An 11,171-nucleotide genomic window follows, 5' to 3' on the forward strand; every position below is an offset into this window, starting at 1 on the left:
TACATCACCGAACCCCGTGACGCCAAGTGGGCGGCCACTCCTGAGTTCCGATCCGGACCCCCTATGCGGCTTACCTCATGGACCACTAAGGGTCTGGACTGGGGATCTATGGCAGAAGTGTTGATGCTGCAAAATTGCATCAGAAATATGATAGGCAAGAACACAAGTCTCACTAACATGATTCAGGTGATGCTCTTCCGCCAGATTCTTCCCTGCCAACTCCAGCCCTCTCACATGTGGGAGTTCAATCCAGAGGATCCACAGACCTTGAGGCACTTCTTCGGCACAACGCACGAAGACATCTGGGACCTGCTCTTCAAAGCCCAGAAAAAGTGGCCGAAGAAGACCGAAGACATTGGTCTTGACATCGAGAATCCGGCCACACCGGTAAGTATGCTTTTCCCGAACATCTATTCGGTCAATAAGGTTTTAGATATAATGAGTTTACCATCCTTTGTACAGGGCTGGATAGCCAAGGCGGAGCGGATTAAGGGCCAGTTCTTTTGGGCGGCTTAAAAAATAAGCTGCCTCTCCCCAGCTTAAAAAATAAGCCGCCCCCAAAATTTGTTGACACTTTTAAATTAGTTATTCCATAACAAGTTTAGAAGCGCCAATGAATAAAAGAAACGGCTTATGGCAAAAGCTGGGGAGGAGGCGGCTTATTTTTTAAGCTGCCAAAAGAACTGGCCCTAAGTGTCCGGCACCACTGCCCGAGGACCCAGCCACACCCTAGCTGACAAAGATGCTGGTTCCGGCGCCCTATCAGGCGCCGGAGAAGAAGGCCAAGAAGAAGAAGGTCAAGGAGGCCAAAGGCAGCCTCCGCCACAAGGGTCCTTCGGACATAGTGTCCGGAGAGAACGAAGCCCCCTCCTCCCACGAGGGAGATGAGGAAGAAGAGGAGGAGGAAGCAGAAAGTGACTCCCCTATTAGGGGGAGGAAGAAGAAGAGGGCAGCCTCCACAGACCCGGAGGAGCAGGCGCCCAAGAGGGGGAAGATGGCTCTCTCGGATGGTTCGGATTCGGAAGCCAAACCCATCCCCAAGAGGCTTCCCAGGGTAAAGCCCCTGGCCGAATCATAAGTACCAAAGGTTCTATCATTTATCTTCAGTCCTCTATGTTTTTATAATATAACATATTACACCGTGTGTCTTTCAGCCCAGCTCGCGACCTCCCCAACCCTTCACTATCTCAGGGGAGTTCTCTGCCGCCCGAGATGGCAGAGAGCAAGATGCCACCGCGAGCCCCTTCGCCAATCATCCCGGACGACACCGAGGTGTTGTCCCGAAGGACCTCTCCTGGCCGTGGAGGGGCGAGCAAGGCTTCCGAGAAGGTGCCTGAGGGAGTCCTGGATTAGGGGGTGTCCGGATGGCCGGACTATACCTTCAGTCGGACTCCTGGACTATGAAGATACAAGATTGAAGACTTCGTCTCGTGTCCGGAAGGGACTTTCCTTGGCGTGGAAGGCAAGCTTGGCGATACAGATATGCAGATCTCCTACCATTATAACCGACTTTGTGTAACCCTAACCCTCTCCGGTGTCTATATAAACCGGAGGGTTTTAGTCCGTAGGACAACATACAGAACAACAATCATACCATAGGCTAGCTTCCAGGGTTTAGCCTCTCTGATCTCGTGGTAGATCTACTCTTGTACTACCCATATCATCAATATTAATCAAGCAGGACGTAGGGTTTTACCTCCATCGAGAGGGCCTGAACCTGGGTAAAACTTCGTGTCCCTTGCCTCCTGTTAGCATCCGGCCTAGACTCATAGTTCGGGACCCCCTACCCGAGATCCGCCGGTTTTGACACCGACATTGGTGCTTTCATTGAGAGCTCCTCTGTGTCATCGCCATCAGGCTTGATGGCTCCTATGATCATCAATGGCGATGCAGTCCAGGGTGAGACCTTCCTCCTCGGACAGATCTTCGTCTTCGGCGGCTTCGCACTACGGGCCAATTCACTTGGCCATCTAGAGCAGATCGAAAGCTATGCCCCTGGCCGTCAGGTCAGATTTGGAAGTTTAAACTACATGGCTGACATCCACGGGGACTTGATCTTCAACGAATTCGAGCCACTGCCGAGCGCGCCGCACTGTCACGACGAGCATGATCTAGCTCTGCCGCCGAACAGTGCCCTGGAGGCCGCACCCGCATCGGCTTCGACCCTTAATTCGGAGCCAACTGCGCCGATCGAGGATGGGTGGTTGGACGCCGCCTCAGGGGCTGCGATCCCAACGGCGATCGAGCCGAACACCAGCCCCGCACTCTGCGAGACTCGTGACTCCAAGGAGACGGACTCCTCTCCGGACTCCGAACCCTCCGCACCCCTGCCGATCGAATCCGATTGGGCACCGATTATGGAGTTTACTGCCGCGGGCATCTTTCAGCACTCGCCTTTCGGCGATATTCTGAAGACACTGAGGTCTCTCTCTTTATCAGGAGAGCCCTAGCCGAACTACGGTCAGCAAGGTTGGGATTCGGATGATGAAGAAATTCAAAGCCCACCCACCACCCACTTTGTAGCCACTGTCGACGACTTAACCGACATGCTCGACTTCGACTCCGAAGACATCGACGGTATGGACGCCGATGAAGGAGACGATGAAGAACCAGCACCTATCAGGCCCTGGAAAGCCACCTCGTCATATGACATATACATGGTGGACACCCCAAAAGAAGGAGATGGTGATGGAACAGCGGAGGATGACCCCTCCAAGAAACAGCCTAAGCGCCGGCGTCAGCGGCGCTGCTCAAAATCCTGCCAAAACAAATACGGTGATTCCAGCACGGGAGATAATAATACTCCGGAAAGTGCCGAAGAAAACCCCCTCCAGCAAGATTTAGCACAGGAGGATGGAGAAACCAGCCCTCATGAGAGAGCGACAGACAGAGAGGTCGAGGACGATAATTATATGCCTCCCTCCGAAGACGAGGCAAGCCTCGATGATGACGAATTCGTCGTGCCAGAGGATCCCGTCGAGCAAGAGCGTTTTCAATGCAGGCTTATGGACACGGCAAGAAGCCTCAAGAAAAAACAGCAATGGCTTAGAGCTGATCAAGATTTGCTAGTCGACAGATGGACTGAAGTCCTTGCGGCCGAAGAGCATAAACTCGAACGCCCCTCCAAGAGCTACCCAAAGCGCAGGTTGCTACCCCGACTAGAGGAGGAAGCACTTGATGCGGCCGACCGGCCACCTCGTGGCCGCGACAGAGAGGCCTCTCGGCCCTCCACTCAAGCCGCACCCCGTACCAAGGCACGGGAATATGCACCGGACTTACGAGATATGTTAGAGGACAAGGCAAGGCAAACAAGATCGATCTACGGATCGCGTGGGCGCCCCACGGCTCGAGACGGTAACCGTCATGCCGGCCACAAATTCGGCAGGGCCGAACACAATAGACAAAGCTCATTGGAGCTACGTCGTGATATAGCCCAGTACAGAGGCGCCGCACACCCACTATGCTTCACAGACGAAATAATGGATCATCAAATTGCCGAGGGTTTCAAACCCGTAAATATCGAATCATATGATGGCACAACAGATCCTGCGGTATGGATCGAGGATTATCTCCTTCATATCCACATGGCCCGCGGTGATGATTTCCACGCCATCAAATACCTCCCACTCAAGCTTAAAGGACCAGCTCGGCATTGGCTTAACAGCTTGCCAACAGGATCAATCAGTTGTTGGGAGGACCTGGAAGCCACATTCCTTGACAATTTCCAGGGCACTTATGTGCGACCCCCAGACGCCGATGACCTAAGTCACATAATTTATCAGCCAGAGGAATCGGCCAGGCAATTCTGGACACGGTTCCTAACAAAGAAAAATCAAATAGTCGACTGTCTGGACGCTGAGGCCCTAGCAGCCTTCAAGCACAATATCCGTGACGAGTGGCTTGCCCGGCACCTTGGACAGGAAAAGCCGAAGTCTATGGTAGCACTCACGACACTCATGACCCACTTTTGCGCGGGAGAAGACAGTTGGCTTGCTCGTAGCAACAATATGACCAAGAACCCTGGTAATTCAGATACCAGGGACAGTAGTGGCAGGTCGCGTCACAACAAGCAGAAGCGCCGCATTAACGGCGACAATGCTGAGGATACGGCAATTAATGCCGGATTCAGAGGCTCTAAATCCGGTTAGCGGAAAAAGCCATTCAAAAGGAATCCTAGGGGCCCGTCCAGTTTGGACCGAATACTCGACCGCTTGTGCCAGATACATGGCACCCCCGAAAAGCCAGCCAATCACACCAACAGGGATTGTTGGGTGTTCAAGCAGGCAGGCAAGTTAAATGCCGAAAATAAAGACAAGGGGCTGCATAGCGATGACGACGAGGAGCCCCGGCCGCCGAACAACAGTGGACAGAAGGGTTTTCCCCCCACAAGTGCGGACGGTGAACATGACATACGCAACCCACGTCCCCAAAAGGGAGCGGAAGCGCGCGTTAAGGGACGTATACGCGGTAGAGCCAGTCGCCCCAAAGTTCAACCCATGGTCCTCCTGCCCGATCACCTTTGATCGAAGGGACCATCCCACTAGCATCCATCATGGCAGATTCGCCGCATTGGTTCTAGACCCAATTATTGACGGATTTCATCTCACTAGAGTCCTTATGGACAGCGGCAGCAACCTGAACCTGCTTTACCAGGACACAATGTGGAAAATGGGCATATATCCCTCGAGGATTAAGCCCACCAAAACGACCTTTAAAGGCGTAATACCAGGTGTAGAGGCCAACTGTACAGGCTCAGTCACACTTGAAGTGGTCTTCGGATCTCCAGATAATTTCTGAAGCAAGGAGTTAATCTTCGACATAGTCCCATTCCGCAGTGGCTATCATGCACTGCTCGGGCGAACCGCATTCGCCAAGTTCAATGCGGTACCGCACTACACATAACTTAAGCTCAAAATGCCAGGCCCTCGAGGAGTAATTACGGTCAATGGAAACACCGAACGCTCCCTCCGAACGGAGGAGCACACGGCGGCCCTTGCAGCAGAAGTACAAAGCAGCCTCTCCAGGCAGTTCTCCAGTCCAGCCATTAAATGACCGGACACTGTCAAGCGCGCCCGGAGTAACCTACAACAAGACCCCTGGCACGACCCGAGCAGGCGTAGCAATGCGGCCCCAACCCCAGCCCTCGCAAAAATGCGATACCAGTACTTCGCGTACATAACTATGCTCCAGAAATACCATAGGTACAGGGGGAGGGGAACCATCACGGCATGCCCGAAACACGACTTAAACCGCACCGGGGGCTGCCGATTTTTTGATTTTCTCTTACTTTCAGGAATCCACTCTTCGGAAGGCCCGTTCGGCAGTTCAATTGCCGAACAAACGATGCAAGAACCAGGGAAGCAAACAAGCCACGCCGCATTACGGAACTCCCAGGTGGTCTCTATCACGAGCAGTATACCTGTTTCACATACTATTCCGCAGCTTGCCCCTGGAACGGACACATTAAATAGTCCAACCTTTTGATTATCGCATTATTTGTATCGTTCTGCTTTGATCGCAACCCTCTTTAATAAACAATGCATAGCTTTTGTCTATTTTTGCATTACTCCGTTTTAATATATGTTCCTTAACGACATGTTGCATCCGTACACTTTGCTACGACCAAAACACGCCAGGGGCTTTAGTACCCCTCAATATGGTGTGAGAAGTCCGAACACTTTAACAAGTGCGGCACCCCGAACTAATAGCATTATATGCATCGGCTCCGAATCATGTCTTGGGTCAATAGTTGGGTTTGCCCGGCTCCTATGTTTTGGTGCCTTACGTTCCGCTATATCGGCTAAGGTAGCACTAGGAGAACCATTGCGATTGAGCCCCAGTTGAGCTGGGTCGAGCACCTCAGTGGAGAAAGCTAAAGCTGACTGTCATGATGAAGCGAGAGCTGGTCGCTGTTCCAGAGGTTTTTCGAGTCCCTAAAGACTTATGCCGCTTAGAGCGAGGAGCCGGCTCTGTCCGGCCAAGGCGTGGATAGCGCCCCAAACTCGGTCTTCCGAATACCAGGGGCTTCGCCGAAATTTAAAATTATAGAATTCTATGGCTAAGTGAGAGTGTTCACGCATTATAGTCCGATTGCCTTGTTCGTTGGGCTGAGCGCCTCCCTCAAAGGACCCAAACATGGGAAAAAGAGCACTCAGGTTTATCCCCGAACACCCCAGCACTAGCGGCACGGGGGCAGAAGCCGGCAACTTGCCATCTCTCAGAATTGTTAAATAGCCGCATAGAAGGTAATATTTTAAATTCCAACAGCATTGCTTAGCGCATATGAACAAGTTTTCAGCGCACAGGACAAAACGAGCAAGTTTCACTCAAAAATTACATCCCTAGAACATTCATCCGCCACAAGGCAGGCACCCTTCAGAACATCCTTATAATAATTCTCGGGCTTGCGATGCTCTTTCCCCGGCGGTGGCCCGTCCTTCACAAGCTTCTCAGCATCCAGCTTGCCCCAATGCACCTTAGCACGGGCAAGGGCCCTACGGGCACCTTCAACGCAGACGGAGCGCTTGATGACTTCGAGCCTTGGACAGGCCTCCACCAACCGCCGCACCCGCCCGAAATAGCTCCCAGGCAGAGCCCCTCCAGGCCACAGCCGAACTATGAGGCCCTTCATGGCCTGTTCGGCCGCCTTGTGGAGCTCGACTAGTTGCTTCAGCTGGTCGCTCAAGGGCACGGGGTGTCCGGCCTTAGCATACTGAGACCAGAACACCTTCTCTGTCGAGCTGCCCTCCTCGGCTCGATAGAATGCGGCGGCTTCGGACACACTCCAGGGAAGATCTGCGAACGCTCCTGGAGAGCTCCGGATTCGGGTAAGTAACAAGTAACTCGCGTTTATGTGTTTGCTTTGCATAAAGAATGCCTTACCCGCCGCTATCTTCTTCACCTCATCCAACTCCTGGAGGGTCTTCTGGGATTCGGCCTTGGCAGACTTGGCATTTTCAATAGCCACCGCGAGCTCAGACGCTCGCATCTTTGAGTCAAGCTCCAAACTCTCATGTTTTTCCATGAGAGCCTGGAGCTCTTGCCGTACCTTGCCAACCTCGGCCTCATACTTCTCCCGCTCGGTGGCCTCCGTGGCCGCCCTCTTCTCAGCCTCGACCAGCGCTTGCTTAAGGGTCGCCACCTCAGACGTGGCCCCTACAATACCCACGATAATCCTGTCATTTTTTGCAATTGCACCTCTTTATATATATTTAAACAAGGTATTTCTTACCTTCATTGTCCTCGAGCAGCTTCTTGGCACGCCCGAGCTCTTGCTCGGACCGCTCGAGGTTCTGCTTTAGCGTGTCCACTTCCGCAGTCAGTGTGGCGGACGCAAGCAGAGAAGCCTGCATACGCATATTGACTCCTTTTTGCTAGACTCCTGCGAATTTTATTTGATCCTCTATTCGACTTTTCTTCCCGAACACCAAACAGAGCATCAGGGGCTACTGTCTATGCAGTAATATTATTTACACATTTTTTACTTACCTCAAAGCCTGTTAAAAGGCTAGTACAAGCTTCAGTCAGTCTGCTCTTGGCGGACTGAACCTTCTGGACCACCGCACTCATAATGGTGCGGTGCTCCTCGTCGATGGAGGCGCCTTGGAGCACCTCCAACAGATTGCCCGGCGCCTCCGGTTGGACGGGGGTCACCGGCACGGTGGGCTTGCTCCTCTTGGAAGGAGGTCCCCCACCGGACTCTGGAACCTTTGAAGGTTCCGGAGCGGTGTCCGGCCTAGAGCCGGACTTGGATCCCTGGGGGGTTTCATCCCCTTTACTCCTGGAGTCTGGGAGGTCGCCTTGCGGTGCCTCCAGGACCACCTCCTCCCGGCTTGGAACCTGTTGGGACAACACTTCGGTGTCGTCCGTTGGGCGGGGGGGAGGAAGCCGTCGGAAGCGAGTTCACATCCGACGAGTCCAGTGAGCCGCTCGACGACGCGTCGAGCCGGTCTTTGGGTGGGCTGCATAAACATATTCGACATAAGGGAAAGTTGTGCAATAAACGAATACTATGAATTACTCTGGTATCCGGATACTTACGATTTTGCCAGGGGCTTGGCCCTAGGCGGCCACTCCTCTCTGCCGTCGTCGGCGTCGGTGGAGTAGTCCGGAGGAGGGGTTTTCCCCTTCTTGGACCCTCCGGCCTCCCCAGAGAGGGCGGCCTTCCTTTTCTTCTCTCCTCCCGCTGGAGGGGGAGAGGTCTCTTCTTCTTCCTCCTCGTCTTCATGGGAGGAATGCGCCTCGGAACCGTTGGATGATGGATCCGACACCTCCTGGCGCTGGGCACTCTTTCGAGTCCCCGTGGCCTTTTTCATGGCCTTCTTCTTCGGCACCACATAGGGTGCCGGAACCAGCAGCTTCGCCAAGCGAGCGTCCGCTGGGCCTTCGAGCAAAGGAGCCGGACAGTTGATCTGTCCGGACGTCACCTGCCAATCCTGTCAAAGGTAAGGGAGCTTAGATCCCGCATGGAGTCAAACTATGAAAAACTGATACCTTGTAAAAGGAAAAAACAGCTTACCGCATGAGCGTGACGCTGCGTACTGAATCCGTGATCCTCGGTAGCGGATGCGGGGGCCTCGGCGCCCTTGAAAAGCACCTTCCAGGCATCTTCGTACATCGTGTTGAAGAGCCTGCTCAGAGTTTGGTGCCGTGCCGGGTGGAACTCCCACAGGTTGAATGCCCATTGTTGACACGGGAGGATCAGGTGGATGAGCATAACCTGGACTACGTTGACAAGTTTGAGCTTCTTGTCCACCAGGGTTTGGACGCATGTTTGGAGTCCGATCAGCTCTCCTTTTTTACCCCACGACAGGCCCGTCTCCTTCCAGGAGGTGAGCCGCGTAGGGGGTCCAGGTCAAAACTCAGGGGCTACGACCCATTCGGGCTCGCACGGCTCGGTGATGTAAAACCACCCCGATTGCCACCCCTTCAGGGTCTCCACAAAGGAGCCCTCGAGCCATAAGACGTTGGCCATCTTGCCCACCATGGCACCTCCGCACTCCGCCTGGTTGCCGCGCACCACCTTCAGCTTGACATTGAAAGTCTTGAGCCATAGGCTGAAATGGGGGCGGATGCGGAGGAAAGCCTCGCACACAATGATAAACGCCGAGATGTTGAGGACAAAGTTCGGGGCCAGATCGTGGAAATCCAGGCCATAGTAGAACATGAGCCCCCGGACAAATGGGTGAAGAGGGAAGCCCAGTCCGCGGAGGAAATGGGGGAGGAACACCACCCTCTCATGGGGCCTAGGGGTGGGGATGAGCTGCCCCTTTTCGGGAAGCCGATACGCAATGTCGTTAGACAAGTATCCGGCCTTCCTCAGTTTTTTGATGTGTCCCTCCGTGATGGAGGAGACCATCCACTTGCCTCCCGCTCCAGACATTGCTGGAGAAGGTTGAGGTGGGGAGTGCGGACTTGGGCGCTGGAGCTCGAGTGCGCGAGAATGGATAAGCAAGGGAGGAAGAAGGCATAGGTGAAAAGGTGGATCCTTATCCCCTTATATGGGTGGACGCAACTGCGTGTCCCCACCAGCCTGGTAAAACTCGCTTATCTCCAAGCGCCATAATCAATGGCGCGGTTGGGTTACCCACGCCCGTATTGATTAGAATTCCGGAATAAGGGGACACGATCTCTGCTTTAACAAGACGTGCCAAGGAAACCGCCTCGCATGACGCGCTGAGGTGGGATAATGAAATGACTCGGATAAAGGCTTGGCTGTGGTGTGTTACACTACGGAATACGTCAGCAGATTAGATTTGTGTAAATATTATTCTCTCTATGGCAATATGTGGAAACTTATTTTGCAGAGCCGGACACTATCTTTGTGTTCAAAATCTTTTATGAAGTATTGGAGGAGGAACCCGCCTTGCAATGCCGAAGACAATCTGCGCGCCGAACTCGTCGTCATTGAAGCCTGGTTCAGGGGCTACTGATGGAGTCCTGGATTAGGGGGTGCGGATGGCCGGACTATACCTTCAGTCGGACTCCTGGACTATGAAGATACAAGATTGAAGACTTCTTCCCGTGTCCGGGAGGGACTTTCCTTGGCGTGGAAGGCAAGCTTGGCGATACGGATATGCGGATCTCCTACCATTGTAACCGACTTTGTGTAACCCTAACCCTCTCCGGTGTCTATATAAACCGGAGGGTTTTAGTCCGTAGGACAACATACAGAACAACAATCATACCATAGGCTAGCTTCTAGGGTTTAGCCTCTCCGATCTCGTGGTAGATCTACTCTTGTACTACCCATATCATCAATATTAATCAAGCAGGATGTAGGGTTTTACCTCCATCGGGAGGCCCCGAACCTGGGTAAAACTCCGTGTCCCTTGCCTCCTGTTACCATCCGTCCTAGACGCACAGTTCGGGACCCCATACCCGAGATCCGCCGGTTTTGACACCGACAGTGCCCGAGGGTGATACCTTGGCTTCTGCAGATATGGGGGGTCCGACCCCCATGGCGACCGACGACAGGGGCCCTGATCAATCCTGCCCCCTGCCGGACATCATTCCGGAGACCAACGTGGCTCCAGAATCGGGCGAGCAACCCCCTTTGAAGGAGGGGGTGCATCAGCTCCGACGGTGTCCTCCACTAATCCGGAGGCGCCGAATACTCTTGTGGAAGCACTACAACGTGCTTCCATCATGGAGGAGCACCACACCCTGATGGGTGTGGTGGTAGAGAAGGTTCAGTCCGCCAAGAGCGGGCTGAATGAAGCCTTCACTAGCCTACTGACAGGCGTCGAGGTATGCGACATAATGCTCTAGATGCTTTCTTATAAAGGACTATACTATGTATAGATAGCAGCCCCTGATACTTTGTCTGGTTTTGAAAAATATGGACAGAAGATCACATAGTATTCGGAAGAGGTGACGTACTTTTCTATTCTATAACAGGCTTCCCTGTTGGCAGCAACCGCCCAGGCCCCGAAGTTTCCGAGCTTAATCGGAAACTAAAGTTGGCCGATGATGAAATCGACCACATTAACAAGCGGTCTGATGAGACTCAATGTGTGCGTATATTTTAAAGAGTTTGATCATATATCTGAAGTGATATGCAAATTCAGAGTTTAATTCATGTATAGTTGTGATTATGAGTGCAGTTGGTGCGGCCGAGGTCAAGACCCTCAAGAACACCCTTGCCCAGGCTAAGGAGGAGGCGAATGCCA

At 53.2% G+C, this 11,171-nt stretch overlaps 1 pseudogene; it reads right to left on the reverse strand.

Annotated features, from left to right (window-relative positions):
• LOC119315981 overlaps window positions 1-9,382 on the reverse strand; it is a 217,468-nt pseudogene extending 208,086 nt beyond the window's left edge.
• Window positions 9,383-11,171: the final 1,789 nt, after the last annotated feature.

This window comes from Triticum dicoccoides, chromosome 6A (assembly GCF_002162155.2).
Source record: "Triticum dicoccoides isolate Atlit2015 ecotype Zavitan chromosome 6A, WEW_v2.0, whole genome shotgun sequence".
Taxonomy (NCBI): domain Eukaryota; kingdom Viridiplantae; phylum Streptophyta; class Magnoliopsida; order Poales; family Poaceae; genus Triticum; species Triticum dicoccoides.